Raw genomic sequence first — 20,463 nt, forward strand, 5'->3', positions numbered from 1 at the left:
CACCCAGCTTTAAGTTGCTCTTAATGGAAGATGTTAACTAAATATGTTTACTGGAAAGAAAGAGAACTTTTCTTTGCCAGTACTGGTTTGAACTCAGGGTCTTGCACTCTTGCTTATCTTTGTGGCTCCAGATTGGCACTCTACCACTTGAGCCTTGCCTCCACTTATGTTTTTTTTTTCTGGTTAATTAGAGATAAGGGTCTCACAGACTTTTCTTCCCAAGCTTGTTTCAAACTGAAATCCTCAGATCTCAACCTCCTGAGCAGCTAGAATTACAGATGTGAGCCACCATCACTCTGAATGGGGAGCAAATTAATGGAGTGAGGATAATAACTTACACAGAGATAATAACTTACACAGACCTTCCTATTTATTTCTTCACTTGAGTTTCACAAGAACTTTTGAAACAGAAATAACTTCTGCTTCTACTTACATAATAATGACCTAAGATTTGGAGAGTTAACAGGATACCACCTACAACATAGTCTGGTGGATGTATGTTACTGCTACATAGTCTATGGGGAGGTATGTACTGATTATACAAAACTGATTATAGCTATTACAAAATTGTATAATATTGTTTCTATAAATGAATAATTTGACAAGTCCATGATTAGAAGCTTTTGTATATCATATGTTGGTGAGAAAGAATAATTTATACTCAAGGAAGAGACAGCATCATAAAAAATAATTATTGCTTCAAGTTTTCTACAGGAACATTTTTACAGATCCAAGACATGAAAAATCAATTGTAGTGGAGTTAGATAAATAGCCATGTTCAAGGAATCCATCATGATAACTCTGTATGCTCTACAAAAGATGGAGAGCTAACAGAGAGAAACAGAGGTCTATTATTTTAGAATAAAAGTTAAAGTTATATATGGTTTTACACATTGAAGGTGTGCTAAATATTAATTTTCAAATTCTGAAATTCCTGCCTAGACTAAAATACTATAGTCTGAGGACACTATAAAATTAAGAACGTATTCTATTCTTTGGTCTCCAGAGCACAAATCTCAGTTGCTCTCACATCTTGCAATAATGGATCCCTTCTCTGCTTTGCTTTATCTTTTTTGATTGTTTTGGTGGTGGTATGGGATTAAACCTAGGGCCATTTTCATAGTCTAGATTGGCTTAATTTTAATTTTAACACTTTAATTCTGACCATTTAGAAAGCCATTGACTAGGCATTGAGCCTAATCTCCTTAGCATTGTCTATTTATGGAAGTAGTTCATGTTTTTCAATATATTCAATATTCCACTGGAAATTGCTAACGTTTTAAAACAGAAAGTAGACAGTAAAGGACAACATACATAAACTAGGGTTCAGATTAAGTTGACTGACAAGGCATAAGGACAAAAGGATAAAGGTAAGAAAGATGAGGAACCTGATGCTCAGAAACATGGTTCATTCAAGCTTTAATGTACAAAGTTAGAAGACTTAGTCTAAGTATGGGGGTGAAAGCAGACTGTGGTTCAGACTGCATTAGGATTATTATCTGTCTTTCACTAAGAAAGAAAAAATCCAGGTGTGGTGATGCACATCTATAATTTCAGCACTTGGGAGGCAAAGGATGGTGAATTTGAGGCCAGTCTGGATTATATAGGAAGACTCTATCTCAGAAAACAAAAACAAAGAAAATCTTTTTTTCTCTAGGGACTAGGAAAATATAGAAAGTCAAAGCCCTTTCATGATGACAAGCATGAAAAATAGCCAGAAAGAATGTGCAGGATTTCTGTTGTATTTTTGTAACCCATTGATTGATTCTAGGTTCCACTGTCCCTCGCTGGCTAACTAAGTTATTCAGAATACCAAGCAGAAATCATGGACACATGTCATGTGAATCAGGTCCGTCCCTCCTTCCTTCCTTCCTTCCTTCCTTCCTTCCTTCCTTCCTTCCTTCCTTCCTTCCTTCCTTCCTTCCTTCCTTCCTTTCCTTCTTTCTCTCTCTTTCTTTCTTCCTTTCATTCATTCTTTCTTTTTCTTTTATCACCAATCTAATTAAGGTTTTCTTAACTGTTATTTGTTTGTTGGGCACTTAAAAGTCATTGGAAGTTTGTTTATAGTCTATATGGGTTCTGTGACCAGATTCTCCCTCCATAAATGTTTAGAGGCCATTGTTTCTAGTTTTTCTAGCTGTATTAAGGCTTGTTTTTTGTGTTTCACATAATAAAAAGAAACACAAACTAGTTTAGCAGAAAAGGAAGGAAGGCAGCACACTGATGGGAAAGGAGTAAAAGGCAGGATGACAAAGATGGCAGCACTCTCTTTTTTTTTTCTTGTTGGTTATGGAGCTTGCACTCAGGGCCTGAGTTTTTGGGCTCAAGGCTAGTGCTGTACCACTTTGAGCCATAGCTCCACTTCTGGTTTTCTGGTGGTTAACTTTCCTGCCTGGGCTGGCTTTGAACCATGATGCTCAGATCTCAGCCTCCTGAGTAGCTAGGATTACAGGTGTGAGCCACCACCTCCTGACTAGCACTCCCATTTTTGTCACTTTGGTCACTGTTCTCTGATAACCTTTCTCCTCCTGTGCTTCTCAGGTCTGTACAGTGGACAGAAGGCAGTTACTCTGGTGCTCTAGAGTGTACATGCTATAATATAAGTACCAAGAAAGACCAACTGTGATTGGGTTCTGCAGCTATGAGCCTCTAATAAGTCAGAAATCATCTTAGGAGTATACAAGCCAGCTCTGACCTTGCAATACTAAGAAGATTGTCACAGAAACATGAGACCAAGGTTATGACACACTGTTTTTTGTCTGGAGGCAGAAAGGAAGTTAATTAGTACTTTAGATCAGAGCCAACCAATTAAATACACTAAAATTATGCCACCATGGTAACTATGAGGAAAATGGCACGATCTTCTGTAACATATTTACCAGCTAACGTTGGCAGACAGAGGCAAATTTCAAATATTTAAGGCTATCTTGTACCTAGGGGTTGGCATCATATACTAATTATAGCTTAGCAGTATCCATTTACTAAAATCATGTACCTTTTCTTCTGCTTTCAGATCTGCCATCATGAGTCCTCTAACAGATGGAGCGGTGACTGCATGGGAAGGGTCCTTTTTGTGAATCACCTCTAAAAGGAGGTTTAGAGGGGACTGAAAGTCTATGTCCCATTATGCAAGATTGAAATGAAATATGTTTCAGTAGGCAGAGTGGGCCCCTGGGCACAGTTGACAAAGTGTATGGACAATCTGATTAGCTTTGGTGAGTTAATGACTGCATGTTCAAATAAATGGACCTCATATATTTGTTGGATCAAACAACTCAACCATTTATTATTTCTCTGGCAGAAACTGCATACAAAACCACATTAACATCATGTTTGAGACTATGCATACTCACAGATGAGCAAAAATAAAGAGATGGTTCCCCCAGCTATCATAACTGTGTCTCATCATAAAGATATATATGTTAAAAGTGACTATAAAACCTAATTTGGACCCACAGTTAAAAAAAGAGTATACCGCGGCATTCTTTAAGACAATCTTGGAGATATTTTAGAAAAGTTTTAACTAGTAGAGAGAAGAAAAAAAATAGTCATGAGCTCTTTGAGGTATATGACATGATCAATAAACTGACAAGTATAATTTCCTGAGCACTGGAAAAAACCCCAGCATTACGTTAGATCCAACTTTAAAAAGGATCTCAGCCAGACACACATTTACTTAATGGGAAATGCTGAGCTTTATGAAAATTTTCCTTCAGTGGAAGCCAATAGGGGAATTCTTGATGGGCAGCAGTTTAGGTAGTTTAGTAGTTAGGTAGTTTTTTTTAGTTAGTACTACAGATGGGTAAGGTAAGAGTATACATCTAAATTGAAAATTAGTTAAGGGCTGGATCAAGCAGTAGCTAGTTTCTGCTTTAAAGTTCACTAGACAAAAAAAAAATAATTTCAGATACCCCAAAGCAGTCATTAAATGATACTTTATTCAAATGTTTTAGTAACTTATCACATTCTTGTAAGTTATCATGTCCATCACAAGAACACAAATCCTTACATTTGGAGTTAAAAAGGAATCTACTGGGTTTTAAACACACTATTAATGTATCACACTAGTACTGGATATAAACTATTGCAGAAAATCTACAAGGTACTTTCATAAGGGGTAAATTTCAAAGTAATCTTGACATTTCTCTCAGTTTGAAAGAATGAATTACATATCTGAAAACCTAACACACCATATTGTTCTGGTTGTAAAATGACATTTGTCCAAAATGCCCAATACTTCTGCTACTAATGGCCACAAGACACAGTATAATAGGGACTAAACCTTTATTCCTGAAAAAAATCCAAATTCTAGACACTTAGAGGCACCTTTTGGGTCAACTCAAAAGCTCCCTACAAGGATAAAGTTCTCTGAAGAAAGGAGTGGCTGAGTCTGGGACACAGCAAGCTCTTGGGCTGTTGTATTATTAGCACATATAACTGGGTGTCTGGTGACCCAGGGAGAAATTATGATGTACAGTTAAGTACAGAACTCTTCCTGGGAGGCCAGCATCTTCCAGCAGTGACAGGGAGGTAAGTACACCTCTGTTCCCCCATTCAATAAGAAGCATGCAACTTTGAGCAGCAGTGCAGCTGATATAGAAAAGCAATGAAGCATCTAAAATAAAATCACCATTAGATGGAAAGAGAAACTGCTGGGAAAGAGAGGGATGGTGCACCATGAGAGCAGTATTGGAGACAGTTTGTCATTGGAGCTAGTGTTGGCACAGCTCTCTTAAGGGGAATCTTGTACCCTAGGGATAACCCCCAATGATCACCTACTAATATTCACACCCTTGTCTAGTCTCCTCCCAATGGTCCAGGATTGTTCTGTGCTACCAAAAGAATACCAGAAGTGATGGCTGACATAGGAAGCTGAGGGTGTGAAAACCCTAGAAAGAGGTACACAGAGTAAGCAACTGAAGCCTACAACTTCCTGCCTACAGCCACACAATGAATTTTAGAGGAGCTTCAGACTAGTGGAGTTTCCACTGGACTACACAGTGGGCTGACATCTGAATTACAATCTTATCAGAGTCAGTTTGAACCACTCAACTAGTTTGAATGGATTCCTATTCTTTAGAAATTATGTGGTATGTTTGTTGTTTTAAGCTGACAAAACAATGGACTGACACCTTCTAGTGCAATGATTTCAATACATCTAATTTATTTTTCTAGTTAGACATACTGGAACTCACTAATTTGAGGTTAATCAGGGTAATTTTTTAAATATTTAACTAATACAGAATTGTATTGCTTAGCTTTAGAAGAGAGGAACTAGAAGCTGCTGTATTTCTTACAGAAAAAAACCACTACAGCCTGAACTAGAGCCTACTAATGTTGGTACCAATACCAGAGCTGGGCCACAGCTTCAGCTACATCTCCTGGGACAAGAGCAGCTATTAAATTATATTAACCCTGTTAACTTTAACTCACCCTAGATAACATTTTATGAGTGTGTGAAAGAGAGAGAGGGAGAGAGAGAGACAGAGACACAGACAGAGACAGAGACAGAGACAGACGACATAGCCGGTTACTGGTGGCTATAACCTAGCTATTCAGGAAGCTGGGATCTGAATTTTGAAGTTCAAAGCTAGCTTGGGCAGGAAAGTTCATAAGGCTCTTCTTTCCAACTAACCACCAAAAAACAGCCAGAAGTGGAACTTTGGCTCAAGTGGTGGAGCACCAGCCTTGAGTGGAAAAAGCTAAGTCCCTGAGTTCAAGCCCTAGTACTGGCACAAGGAAAACAACAACAACAACAACAAAAAAGGAAGCATACAATAAATATCACCATTGCTTAGAAAAATCACAAGTGGGTAAGATAATTTCAATATTGCAATTAAGATGCTTTCAGAATTTCTCTTTGCCAGCCTTAATAGCACAGAATCCATGAATCATTTCTATAATGAAAGAATAGTGGCATATTAATATCCCTCATCAATGATGGCAACAACATTTTGTATTGACAATTTTATTTATAATACCCAATAAAGAGAAAGTAACCAATCTTAATCCTGTATTCACGGAAAAAAACTTCAGATTCTTCTGTAATTTCTTAGCTGCTTATAGTGTTGTTCCATCTGGGTTCAATCGATTTTCCTGTCTCAGCCTACTAAGTAGCTGGAACTATAGGCACGTGCCATTGCTCTTGGCTCTTCCTTAACTTCTAATATCATGCATCATAATATAAGTACATGGAAAATATTATCCTAATATCTCAGTGATGGATATCTTCCAGCACAATAAATTCAGCACACTTCATTTATTTTCTTGTTGAATATACTGCAAATTGCTGACTTGGGATTAAAAATCTAATCAACCTAATGACTATGAGGTTAGTAATTTTCTGGAAGTTTTTCCAAACATTAAAGGCTACAAAGCTGCAAAGACCATTAAGAATGGACAGAGATGCCAGGAAATAAGGTCATGGATTCTACTCTTTCCTCTTGTAATAAAAATAATGAAAATGCAGGAGGCAGCAGTCATCTTTGGGAAGGCGCTCTGTGGAGAAGTGCAGTGGTCCACCCCCAAATGAAGGAGCGAGTGCAAGTCTTGCATGACACAAATTATGCCTGGGTGCCTTTTTACCTCTTTTTACCCTTTTGAGGTAGGTATTATCTCAACTGTACAAAACAAATTAAAAGACTCCTGAGGTGGCAGAGGTAAAATTCAAATATAGACCCATTAAAAAATACAAGCTGGGAGCAGTGGCTCACACCTATAATTCTAGCTACTTGGGAGGTAGAGATTGGGGGATTACATTTAGAAGCCAGACTGGGCTAAAAGCAGTTCTCAAGACACTATCTTAATGAATGGCTGGGTATGGTAGCATTCACCTGTCATCCAACTATGGCAGTGAGCATAAAAAAGAGTATTTTAGTACAGGCTGGCCCAGATATAAAATGAGACCCTATCTTAAAAAAAAAACAAACAACCAAAGCCAAGTGCTTGTATCTGTAATCCTGGCTAGTTAGGAAGCTGAGATTTAAGGCTCGTGATTCAAAGCCAGCCAACAGCAGGAAAGGCTGTGAGATTCTTTTCTCCAGTTAAGCATCACAAAAGCCAGAAGTGGGGCTATGGCTCAAGTGGTGGAGCAGTAGCCTTGAGTGAAAAAGCTCAAATAGTGCCCAGGTCCTGAGTTTAAGCCACAATACTTGCATACATCCACATACACAAAACCAACATAAAAAGGATGGGTGGAATAGCCCAAGTGATAGAATTACCTGCTTAGCAAACTCTAGGATCACCAAATAATTAAAAATAACCATACTGTATACTCATTACTATTATTTTTGGTCATACTGGGGTTTGAACTCAGGGCCTCATTCTGGTCAGGCAGGTACTTTACAAGCCATACCTCCAGCCCACTTTTTTGTGCTATTATTTTTGAGACAGGGTCTTGCTTCCTACCTAGATTGCTGGACTATAATCTGTCTAATTTAGGTTTCCTGTTCTGGATGGAAAATTAAGTGTGTACAACCATGTCCAGCTTATTTCCATTGAGATGGAATCTTGTGGACTTTTCTGTATGACTGGCCTGGAATTGTGGTCCTCCTGGTTTAAGTCTATCAAGTAACAAGTATTATAGGCATGAGCCACTGGCACATGGATTTTGATTATTCTTAACAGAAGATTCTATAAATAGAATATTTATTATGCACCTATTCTATGTTAAACATGGTCCAGAAGATAAAAAAAGTGTGCCAGTCAGACAGATCATTACCTCATGAACCTTTGGATAGGAAAAAGAACTAATTTTAAATAGGGCCAGGGAAGGCTGTTAAGGATGTGACAAGTTGCAAACGTTGCCTCTTTAAAACTCTCTCAGCTGTGCTGTCGCTTTCCTTGTTCCCTTACTCTTATGTGACACCTGTCCAGTGATCTGGTGGAGACCTACCCTCCTGAGGTTCTTCTTCTCTAGTCTGTACAACATAAATAGAAGGCTATTATTCTGTCTTTTTTCTCCAGGTAAATACATGATCTGAGCGAACCCATCAATCCCTACTGCATCTTAATCCTGTATCTGTATCCCCAACTATATCACTAGTCTGAGAGCCAAATTCAATTCTCTAACCACTTCAAGACAAAACTACTGAAATATCCCATAATACTTTAGATTCAAAAATGTCCAAAACAGAATCCAGCCCTTTTCTTTCTGCAAACCTACTTCTACATTCATGATCTGAGTGAATAGCATTTCCTGGAACTCTTCTCTCTTGTACCAGTTGCCAAATCCTAAAGCACCTTTTACTCAAGGTTTATAAGATCTCTTTACTGAACCCTTTTCTCTAACTTCCTAAGACTAACATTATTTTCTCCATGGATAAATAGAATAACTATGTAATAGATATTCCTTATTTGCTGGTCTGAAGAGTGTTGTCAGAATACATTTCTAAACATCAAAATCCGCTCATTATTACTTCCTTGTTCAAATGTTTCAGTGGGGGGCTGGGAAGGTGGCTCAGTGGTAGAGCGCTTGCCTTGCATGCCAGAGGCCCTGGGTTCGATTCCTCAGCACCACATAAGCAAAAAGAAAAAAGCCGGAAGTGGTGCTGTGGCTCAAATGGTAGAGCGCTAACCTTGAGATGAAGAGCTGAGGGACAGCGCCCAGGCCCAGAGTTCAGGCCCCACGACCGGACCCAAAAAAAAACAAAAACAAAAACAAAACAAAACAAAAAAATCTTTCAGTGGATCCCTGGAAAGCCTTGAGGATAAAGTGCTCCTACCCTCCAGCTTAGCTTAAAAGGGCTTCATGACCTGGTTGCTACCTCTTGTCTTTGTTTCCCCAAAAAACACCATCTTTGTGTCCTTCCCCTCCTCCTTTTTTTTTTTTTGGGTCTGGTCGTGTGCCTGAACTCTGAAGAGCTGTCCCTCAGCTCTTCAGCTCAAGACTAGCACTCTACCACTTGAGCCACAGCGCCACTTCTGGCTTTTTTTTTTTCTGCTTATGTGGTGCTAAGGAATCGAACCCAGGGCCTCATGCATGCAAGGCAAGCACTCTACCACTGAGCCACCTTCCCAGTGCCTCCTCCTCTTTTTTTTTGTGTGTGGGTATGTGTGGAAGTCTTAAGGCTTGCACAAAACTCAGAGCCTGGGCACTATCCCTGACTGAGCTCAAGGGTAGTGCTCTACCACTTTGAGCCAGAGTCATTTCCAGGATTTTAAAAAAATTTGTTTTTGTTTTGATTTGTTTTGGTAGTTTTACAGACTTTCCTGCCCTGGCTGCCTTTGAACCTTGATCCTTAGATCTAAGCCTCCTGAGTAGTTAGGATTATAGGTATGAGCCACCATCACCTGGCTGAATTTATTCTTTTATTCTAGAATGCATTTTTAATTTTTTCTATTTTTTTCAGAGAACTCTCTTCTCTCTCTAATGCATTAGGTCAAGCTTTATATGAAAAACATTCTAGCTAATGGTGAAGTGGATTAATACAAAACAAACAAGGGAGAGTGTGGGTATGGAGGAGAAATGTATTCAATAAGGAAAATTAATGAGAAATGAGAGAGACTTGACAAATAATCCTGGGCTGTTAACTGAATTCAGAGGATAATAACTTGATATAATATATGACCCTGTAAAATGACATTTGCTCAGAGCATGAAATTCAACAGGCTGTATATAATGCATTATTTATTCACAACCTACTGCAAAGCTGGCTGTGGTGCCCACAACATTGTCTAGACACCTGAGTTTCCAACAGACTAGAGGTTAAAGTTTTTTAAAAACCTTTTTTGAAGATTATAGTCTAAGAACTAAAATTCTGAACATCATCTGCAGCAAAAATGGATAAAAATAAAAAGACTTACTCAGATACCTCAGACATTAAGCTTCCTCATTCTTTTTTTTTTTTAATTTTAATTTTTTGGAGCTAATTACTTTGTAGCCTAGGCAGTTCTTGAACTCATGGTCTTTCTGCCTCAGCCTCCTAAGTGCTGGGATTACAGGTGTGTTCCATCACAAATTTGTACCTTTTACTGCTCTCTTCAGAACTAGTCTTGAGGGCACACAGGGTTTGTTTATCAACATAAGAACATCTAGAAGACATATCAATTCCAGGCTTGTCTGGGACAGTTAATAAGAAAGGTCATTTTCTCTATCACTCTCTCCTGGCTTCAGTCCCAGAGTTACTCAGTGCTCCCTTGCTTCTTCTCATCTTTTCTATACAAGAACAAAGAACAAATTAACCACCTTGTTCTTTAGAATGAATTCCACAGTTTGGGCTGAGTCACACAGTGCCGATGCTGGGGAAATGCTCCTGAGCAATCTCCCACCCTCTTACTTCCAAGACTGATTTAACAGTCCTAGCTTGTAAATCATGGCACCAGGCACTTACCTATATCACTGTTGGAGAATTTCTCCTGCATTCACCTTATCTGTGTAAGCTCGGGGAAGAAAAAGGTCTTATTCATTTTTTTTTTAATTTTGTTTTATTTGAGAACATACTGTACAGAGGGGTTACAATTGTCTTATTCATTTTTGTATCCTGAATACTTAACACAGTTCCTGTAAAGCTTGGGTAAATTAGGTGTCAGATTGCCAGGAGTCAAATTTCAGCCCTTCCGTATGAGTAGGCTTGTGGGCAAGCAGTTTAACCTCATTGTGCCTCAGTTTCCTTATTCGCTAACTGTGGATAATAAAGAATACCAACTTCCCACAGCACTGGGACATCAATGAGAATGTACACAAAGCACTTAGAAGAGTGGCTGATTTATGAAAATCTCTTAAGAAAGTGGGCTAGTATTTTCACTCTGCAGTGTACACTCAGAATTTTGTAAAATCCTTGAGACTGCTAGATTTACACCTGTGGATTGCTGCAGCAAGAGAGCACAAGCTCACAGAAGTTAAACAATGACCTGTGCATGTGGAATCACCTTCCTTTAATTTACTTTCCCCACGCTGCACTGTAACTCTATTCTAAGCTAAATATTCTCTGGTCTGGGTTGAAAATTTTAAATATCTCCTTATTCTGAATTCTAAATAAATGGTCTGTGAACTTTTAAAATATCAGCACAGAGCTCATTCATAAACTGAGAAGCACCTTGTGTTCTACTGAAATAGGACTGCTAAGACTATTTGAATGATAGATTCAGGAAAAGTGTTCCCTGGAGAAAGATCAAATCTTCATGATTTATTTATAAGCTCCCCTTTTTGTCTTGTGGCTAGTTTAAAAAGAGCTAAGAATGCAACCTTAAAGATATTGAGTGACAGGAAACCCCTGAAAATTACCAAGGATCAAAGATATTACTAACCTAGGATTGACTTTGGAAATGCAAAGTTATCTGCAAATTAAGGAAAACCTTCAGTCTCTAACAGTTTTGTGTACTTTAATGATTAATCTAAAAGGTTAGATTTAGAAGTGTGTGCGTGTGATTGTGCGTGTGTGTGTGCTGGCGTGCGCGCCAGTCATAAGGCTTGAACTTAGGGTCTGGGTGCTGACACTGAGTTTCTTTTGCTAAAGGCCAGCGCTCTACCACTTGAGCCACAGCTCTACTTCTGGCTTTTTTGATAGTTTACTGGAGATAAAAGTCTCATGGCAGGGTGGGGGAGTGTAGTTGTGGAGGGAAGGGATGGTAGGGAAAAACAAAGAAGGAGGCAACAATGCTTGATAAGAAATGTACTTATTACCTTGCTCACATAACTGTAACCCCTCTGTACAGTATTTTCACAATAAAAAACCTATTAAAAAAAAAAAGAGTCTCGGGGCTGGGAAGGTGGCTCAGTGGTAGAGCGCTTGCCTTGCATGCCTGAGGTCCTGGGTTCGATTCCTCAGCATCACATAAGCAAAAAAAAAAAAAAAACAAAAAAGCCAGAAGTCGCGCTGTGGCTCAAGTGGTAGCGTGCTAGCCTTGAGCTGAAGAGCTGAGGGACAGCGCCCAGGCCCAGAGTTCAGGCCCCACGACCGGACCCCCCCCCCCAAAAAAAAAAAAAGAGTCTCATAGACCTTCCTGCCCAGGCTGGCTTTGAATCACAGTCCCCAGGTCTCAGCCTTCTGAGTAGCTAGGATTACAGCGTGAGCTACAAGTACCCAGCCAAGAATTTTATTTTTGCAACCAAATTTGAAAGTTGTAATTTACTAACAAGAAATTGTTATTATTGTTATTATAATAGTTTTTTTAATATACTTAGATTGTTAAAGTTATAGGATGAGAAAGTAACCTTTAATAAACTTTTCTATTGGTTCCTCCAAAGTTCAAGTTAAAAACATCTAAAAATGGTACAAGAAACTGTCAATTTATTACTATCCATATTCTGCTTTATAGATGCAAAAACAAGAATAAAACCAAAGGAAATCCCAATGAACATTCCATTAAGTTTCTTGGATTTAATGTAGAGTCAGTTCTCATCACTGAATTTACAGAATAGAGTCATTTTTCCAGAAAATAAAACAAATGAAACAAAACTGGGCTGTGAGGCTTCTTGAAATTTCTAGCACTAGCAGTGTCTTTTTGCCTCTAATCTCCTTTTTCATAATCATTTCACCAGGAAAGGAGTTGAAGCCTGTCCTTTCACCAAGGGCATCATGGCCCTTGACATAAGGCCAACATAGACTCAAAGATACCAGCTTGATGGTTTAAAGAGTAGGTGATTCTAGAGTTTCCTTTGGCATTTTACATCAGTTGTAGTTACAAGTTTGTTTTTTTTTTAAAGCTTTTTAATGGGTATGGCAGCATATATCTGTATTCCTAGTTACTTCAAAGGCAAAGACAAGAGAATTTGTGGTTTGAGGCCTGATCAGGTAAACTAATGTGGTACACATTTTTCATGTCGCATATGGAGGAGGCTGAGACTAGGAGAACTGTGGTGTGGACCCGTGTGGAAAAAGTTTGTGAGACCCCCATGTTAACTTAAGAAGCTAGGCATGCTGGTTCATACCTGCCACCTGATCTATGGTGGATAGGATAAATAGGAGTATTAAGGTCCAGGCCTGCCCCAGTTTAAAGCAAAACCCTATCTCAAAAATAATGAGGTCATGTGCTTACTTCAGCAGCACATATCTAAAATTAGAACGATACAAAGAAGATTAGCATGGGCTCTGCACAAGGATGCCACGCAAATTCAAGAAGCGTTCCATATATCTAAAGAAAAAGACTTTGAGGAAACAGCATAAGGAACACAAAAACAGAGTGAAGAAAGTCAGAGGGACTGCACAGGCCAATGTTGGAGCTGGCAAAAAGCCAAAGGAATAAAGATCCTGCAGTGACTTGACCTGAGGTGATGATGAATTTTATATGAAGGGATTAATAAACGGTAAAAACCTTCAAAAAATAATGAGGGCAAAAAGGTCTGGAGGTATGGCTCAAGAAGTAGAGCACATGCCTGGCAGGCATGAAGCTCTGAGTTTAGACCTGAAAACAACCAAATTAAAAAAAAAGACTTGGAGGAATAGCTCAAGGAATAGTGTTTACCTATGCACATGCAAGGTCTTGGGTCCAATCTTCAGTACTGGGGAAAATTCTTTTTAACCCTCTCTTGGGCTGGGTGGTAGAACACTTTCATAGTATGTGCCAGGATTTGGATCTAACACACAGCATAAAACAAAAAAGAAAAAGAAATGTGTGTGTGTGTGTGTGTGTGTGTGTGTGTGTGTGTGTGTGTGTGTGTGTGTGTGTGTGTGTGTGTGTGTGTGTGTGTGTGTGTGTGTGTGTGTGTGTGTGTGTGTGTGTGTGTGTGTGTGTGTGTGTGTGTGTGTGTGTGTGTGTGTGTGTGTGTGTTGGTCCTGGGGCTTGAACTCAGGGCCTGAGTCCTGTCCCTGAGCGCTTTTCTTTTCCTCATCCTCCTCTTTTCTCCTCCTCCTTCTTCTTCCTCTTCTTCCTCCTCTTCTTTTTCTCCTTCTTCTCCTTCCTCCTCCACCTTTTTTTTTTTTCTCTCAACAGTAATGCTCTACCACTTGAGCCACAGCTCTACTTCTGACTTTTTGGGAGTTCACTGGATGTAAGAGTCTCACAGACTTCCTGCCCAGGCTGGCTTCAAACTGAGATCCTCAAATCTCAGCCTCCTGAGTAGCTAGGCTTTGCAGGTATGAGTCACCAGCACCTAACAGAAATTAACCCCTTTATAACTCTTACTCTTTTGCTTTACTCTTACTAACAGGTGATAATAATTAGCATAGCCCTTGTACCTCCCTTTTATTCTTCTTCATTGAGCAAATAGTTAATTTCAATATTTCCTTTGAAGACTAGTACTATAAGACAATCTTCATTATTCTTTGAATTGGGTCTAATTTACTTTCAGATAATTGATACTCATGCCTACTTATAATGTGACAATGTGACTGCAACTGTTTATGGACTGCAGCTTACTTCTCAGGTTCTTTGTTGTAGATGTTTGAGTTAGACTCTTCCTTTTTGTATAAATTAGTTTCTACTTTCCTTTGACATGACAGCTTCTTTTTTTCCCATCTTGCCCCAAATTAAAATTAACCACAATTTTCAAAGAATTTTCTATTACCTTTCATTTTAACTGACATCTTACTTGCTACAGTCTTCAAGAAGTCAATGAATATATTAATTGGAACTAAATGTGGCACCTGTCTCTAAGGAACTCAATTCAGTTGTTCTTGGTAGCCTTAGAAGGAATTGTTAATAATCTCAGGAGATTTATAAACTAACTTTGTATTCTTTTTTTTTCTGGTCTTGAGACTTGAACTCAGGGCCTAGGAACTGTCCCTGGGCTTCTCTGTACTCAAGGCTAGCGCTCTACCATTTGAGCCACAGCACCACTTCCAGCTTTTTTTTTGAGTAGTTTATTGGAAATAAGAGTCTCACAGGAACGTTTTTGTCCAGGCTGGATTTGACCTGTGATCCTCAGAGCTCAGCCTTCTGAGTAACTAGGATTACAGTGTGAGCCACCATTGTCAGGCCAATTTGGTATTTTTTTTTGTTGGTTGTGGGGCCTGAACTCTGGGCCTGGGCGCTGTCCCTCAGCTCTTCAGCTCAAGCCTAGCACTCTACCATTTGAGCCACAATGCCACTTCCAGCTTTTTCTGTTTATGTGGTACTGAGGAATTGAACCCAGGGCCTCATGCATGCAAGGCAAGCACTCTACCACTGAGCCACCTTCCCAGCCCCCATCTCTGTATTCTTAAAACGTTGTTTTAAATCAAGTTTTGTTTTGTATTCTCAGATAAAGGAAGGAGGGTAGAATAAAATAATGATCAGAACTAGGTATTAAAGCATTGAAAAATCAACATGTTAATAATTATATAGAGTTAAATGGCTAGGTTTGGTAATATAAGCATTAAAGTATAAGGCATTTCTTCTGAGTCATACATGGCAAAAAGCTGGAGGAAAGTGGTGCTAGAGAAGACAGATTCTGGATATGCAAGAAATTTGGCCATTTTCTATTCCTAAAGTTAAAAACAATTTTTTTTCAGTTTCCAAAAAATCAAGCACAGCCGGGCACTGCCTGTATTCCTAGCTATTCAAGAGGCTGAGATCCAAGGATCACGTATCAAAGCCAGCTTGTGAGACTCTTATCTCCAAGAAACCACTAGAAAACAGGAAGTGGCGCTGTAGCTCAAGTGGTAGGTAGAGTGCTCACCTTGAGCTGAGGAGCTGAGGGACAGTGCCCAGGCCCAAAGTTCAAGCTCCATGACCAACCCCCGCCCCTCCCTCCAAAAAAAAAATCAAGCACAGAAACCACATCTCAAACTAAAAGTAAACAATGAATCAGGTGACGAACAGAAACAATTCAGTTTTGTTGTTGTTGTTGGTTGTGGGGCTTGAACTCTGGCCCGGGCACTGTCCCTTAGCTCTTCAGCTCAAGCCTAACACTCTACCACTTGAGCCACAGCACCACTTCTGGTTTTCTGGTGGTTAATTGGAGATCGGAGTCTCATGAACTTTACTGCCCGGGCTGACTTTGAACCGTGATCCTCAGATCTCAGCCTCCTGAGTAGCTAGGATTATAGGCGTGAGCCACTGGTGCACAGCTGAAACAGTTCAGTTTTAAGGGAAGTGTGGGACAGACTACTTTCTGCCCTAATAGTTCCGTGTGACTTTTATCTCTCTGAATTACAGTTCTTATATATGTAACATGAGCATAGTTCCACTACACTGACAGTGAGAATGAAAACCAGAAGGTATATAATATTTGTGAAGTGCACAGTAGGCACTCGATATAATGCTCTGGATGTTTCCTTCTTTCCTGATCCCTCTGGAAATTAAGTTTGATGGATCAATGCATTTTCTTTAATCTCAAAGAAACTGTGCTGAGAAGAGGATAGAAACAATGAACTAAATGGAATAATAAATCTCCTTGATCTTAAATGTTAAAGTAGATAAGGAATGAAATAAAAATAGTAAGAGAGAAGGAATGATGGAATTATAAAACCCATATGAAAGTTGTTAAGATACCATTAATCATTTCTATTTTCCTCTTGGCCTTGATATTTCATACTCAGTGAAGGGAGAAATCACCCAAACTTTCAAAAGTGAAATTAAAAGTGTTCCATAAAAACAAAAATTGCTGCCATTTTCCAGATGTTCTCTCAGAAAGCGATTTTAAAATCAGAGTAAGGCTTTTCAGGCTCTTAGCTGAGATGACCTGTTTGCATGCCCACTAGATGTCTAATGTCATGGCAGAGGGGGCATGCATATAAAACAAAGTGAAAAAACTTATTCACATTTTGCTTTAGTGTGATAGGGCTGCCATGAAAAATGACCCAGGTGGGTGGCTTAAATTACAGATATGTATTTTCTCAGAATTCTGGAGGCTGAATGTCCAAGAACCAGGTGCTACATGGTCAGTTTCCTGCAGGTGGCTGCCCTTGGAGTGCTTCTCCATGGGACTGCCTTCCTGTGCATAGACTCCTGCCTTCTTAAAGAGAAATAAGACTGGATTAGGGTCCACTCTAATGGCCTCCTTTGAAATATCATCAGGTTCAAGGCCCTTTTTCTAAATAGAGTACATCACATTCTGAGACATTTTGGAGGGGTATCATTCAGACCATAACAAAACATCATCTCATTTAGCCATGGCTCTATTTTACAAAGCCCTGAGTGATTAACCAATGCATCAAAGGTCACTTAAATAGTAAGTAAAATTTTAACAAAGGCTTATGAGCAACAAAGACAATCTGCTATCCACACTTACTCAAAGGAATGTAAATCTGTTGGGAAGACTCAGGATTGATGGATGAGACTGTAAATTGGGAAACTATGGATACAGTCATAGTATGGAGCCACACTGGTGGATTTAGGATAATAATGACCATTAATAATAACTATTTATAGACACTAAATGACAGGCTGTATTCTTTCATGTAAGTCTGGGGGTCTTCTCACGTGAGAAACTGCTAAATGGAAGACAGGACCAGTTTTGACCCCAAATGTACGAATAATCCTTAGTCAATGTTAAACACAAGAAACCTTTTTAGAATAAGTATTTTAGGTAGGGCTGCTGCTATATGTAGATGCAGAGACTCATGCATGAATTCCCTTATCTTCTGTATCATTGCTAATCCCACTGGCAATCCGAACAAAACATTAGTAAACTTTCAGTTCTATCACAATTCAGGGGAGTACAGAGTCCCACACTCTCTCTCTCTATTTCACTGCTGCAGGGATAAGTCTTAGGATAGATTGTCGGGGAGATTGGCATCTGTTCACCTTTTTGTGCTTACTCTCTAACCGTGTGTGTGTGTGTGTGTGTGTGTGTGTGTGTGTGTGTGTGTGTGTGTGTGTGTGTGTGTGTGTGTGTGTGTGTGTGTGTGTGTGTGTGTGTGTGTGTGTGTGTGTGTGTGTGTGTGTGTGTGTGTGTGTGTGGTGTGTGTGTATTCTGAGCCTAATTTTTTTTTTTCTGGTCAGTCCTGGGGCTTTAACTCAAGGGTTGGGCAATGTCCCTGAGATACTTTGCTCAAGGTTAATGTTCTATCACTTGAGCCACAGCTCCATTTCTAGCTTTTAACTAGTTTTTTGGAAATGAATCTAAAGAACTTTCATGCCTGGGCTGGCTCTGAACCGTGATTCTCAGATCTCAGCCTCCTGAGTAGCTAGGATAACAGGTATGAGCCACCAACACCAGCCTCTAACAACATTTTATGTAATATATTATCTGCTAAATTGTAATTAAAAATAATAAGTAATTCATATTCCTAGATTTTGTTTCTAAGAACCAGTCTGAGTATGCTTACTAGGAATCTAGTATATGATTTGAAGTTTAAAACAAACTGACACACAAAAGTGATTAAATTATGTTACTACTTTCTTCTGTACTCTGAGGGATATAATCAAATATTCCTATTAGAATAGAAGCTTATCAAAGGTATAAATTGTAACATCTCTAATATATTTTGTATATAAAAATAACCAATTCAATATGAAACAGTAAACAAAATAATAAAAGTTGTTGCCTAAGAAGTATCTGCTTTGACACCACAGTGGAAAACTCCAAACCTGACCTCATCTGATGGGTCACAGTGAGCTGGTGGCTCACACTTGTTAATTCTAGCTACTTAGGAGGCTGAGATCTGAGGATCATGGTTCAAAGCCAGCCTGGGCAGGAAAAAGTCCATGAGACTCTTATCTCCAATCAACCAACAGAAAACTGGAAGTAGAGCTGTGGCTCAAAGTGGTAGAGTGCTAGCCTTGAGGAAAAGATTCCAGGGAGAGGGCACAGGCCCTGAGTTCAAGCCTCTTGACTGACCAGAAAAAAATTAGGCTCAGGGTATGTGTACAGTGTATATAAAAATTAATTTTGTGCTTAGACTGGGTCTCTCCCAGTCTAAGTTATCTCTAAAGGATCTCATTATATACCTGAAAATATTCCAAAATAAAAATTCAAAGCCCCAAACCACTTTTGGCTCCAAACATTTTGAGTAGGGAAATTCAACCTCCATATATTTCCAAATAAAGTTCTAGAAGACTAATGCTTAAATGTTCTAAAATGCATTATTTTTCTCCAATTTGTGAAATTCTATTTTGAATTATATCATCTGCAAGTTTGATGAGGTAAGGTTATTGGTAAAGCCCACAGTACTAAAGACAAAACTTTCTATGTATTGTCAAATGAAAATAAAATGTCAACTAAGGTATGATTAATTTCATTTTCTGATTAAATGAGAGCTGAGTAGATAGCTACTTTGCTTCAATTATTGTTGAAGTCTTTTCAGTGAATTGCTAGACTTCACACAGTGGAGAAAAATCACTGACATGGAAGCACTTAGCCACCTTTCCTCAGGCTTGCTTAGTGCTGCGCAACCAAGAAGTATTTCTCCAGCAGAGCTAAGGCAATTAGAGTAGGGAAGCTGCAGGGCTCTTCCATGTAGTAAAGTTTATGGACCTACAGTTTTTGCCACTTATTATAGGAAGCTTTGTTGAATCATAGAAATCCATTTTTTATGTAAATTCTATGAATATTATATAATTTTCAAAAACAAGTATAAAGGAACATTTCCAAGTTCGTTCTGAGTTTCAGTATTATTCATCCTTCTAGCTTTTCCCAGCTTATGAACATCAAGGAGCATTTTTTTTTTTTTTTTTTGGCCATGGGGCTTGAACTCGGGACCTGGGTACTGTCCATGAGTTCTTTTGCTCAAGACTAGCACTCTACCACTTTGAGCCATAGCTCCACTTTTGGTTTTTGAGTAGTTTATTGTACATAAGCCTCTCATGAACTTTGAACCACTAACCTCATAGCTCAGCTGCCTGAGTAGCTAGGATTACAGGTTAAGCTACCAGTGCCTGGCTTTTGTGAAGTCTGAACAAAATATGGCAATTTTAGGTTTGGATTCCATTTTGTCCGGGAACTGTGTCAGTAACTCCCTCCCCTTGAGCCCAAATTCCAGGAACAACGCCCCTTTATGGAAAATTCTGCTAACCACAGCTAATCAGCAGATAACAGGAAAAGGACCATCTGTTCCAGCCAATCATTTCAAAGAGCATCAACCCCATCAACCAGCCAATCATCAGTACCTGGTCGGGTCCAGCCACTGGTTATACTAATCATCTTTTAGAATTATTTTATGATTTTCCTGCAGTGTGATATGATTTGTTAAGTGTTGCAATGACACATAGAAGTCTCTAAAAACCCTATAAGAGGAAGGATGGGGCGTTCAACTCTGACCCGCTATGTGAGTGATGGTTGTGAGTCTAGGCTCGAGCTTGTAATAAATGATTCTCATGTGCTTACATTGGAATTGGCTCCTTGGTGGTCTTTGGGGATCCTTATCTGGGCATAAGACTTTCAAGCAGCATTCTTATGGATAACTGGAACTCAGTTGCAATTTTTTAAACTGTCTCAGTTGAATTGAATGGGTGGGAAAACTGGAAATTTTATATAGACTCTTAGGGGGTAATGGGACAGTAAAGAAGTAACATAGACAATAAAAATGAAGCAGTGACTCCAGTATTTTCACATGTTTTTAGGTAGATAATTGAATGTTTAGAAATTCCCAACAAAATTAAGGTAGAACAAATGTTAGGAAAAGAAGAGGTTCAGAAATATAGTGTAGTGGAATTTTCAAA

General features: G+C 39.0%; 1 protein-coding gene, 1 long non-coding RNA gene and 1 other non-coding gene across 3 annotated transcripts in view; 2 read left to right on the forward strand and 1 right to left on the reverse strand.

The window, feature by feature from the left end:
- Positions 1 to 3,212, forward strand: part of LOC138825888 (uncharacterized) — a 40,758-nt gene extending 37,546 nt beyond the window's left edge. The window contains exons 2-3 of the long non-coding RNA XR_011371525.1: positions 1,772 to 1,849; positions 3,014 to 3,212. This is a non-coding gene — a long non-coding RNA (uncharacterized lncRNA). The remainder of the gene's footprint in view (positions 1 to 1,771; positions 1,850 to 3,013) is intronic.
- The window catches only part of Micu1 (mitochondrial calcium uptake 1), a 152,409-nt gene that overhangs the window by 43,614 nt on the left and 88,332 nt on the right, over positions 1 to 20,463 (reverse strand). The gene's annotated exons all lie outside the window — the stretch shown is intronic.
- LOC138826228 (U6 spliceosomal RNA) lies at positions 12,971 to 13,076 on the forward strand. Its single transcript, XR_011371590.1, has one exon. It is a non-coding gene; the product is annotated as a U6 spliceosomal RNA (small nuclear RNA).

Source organism: Dipodomys merriami, unplaced genomic scaffold, assembly GCF_024711535.1.
Source record: "Dipodomys merriami isolate MVZ:Mamm:240054 unplaced genomic scaffold, mDipMer1.0.p SCAF_14, whole genome shotgun sequence".
In the NCBI taxonomy this organism is placed as follows: Eukaryota; Metazoa; Chordata; class Mammalia; order Rodentia; family Heteromyidae; genus Dipodomys; species Dipodomys merriami.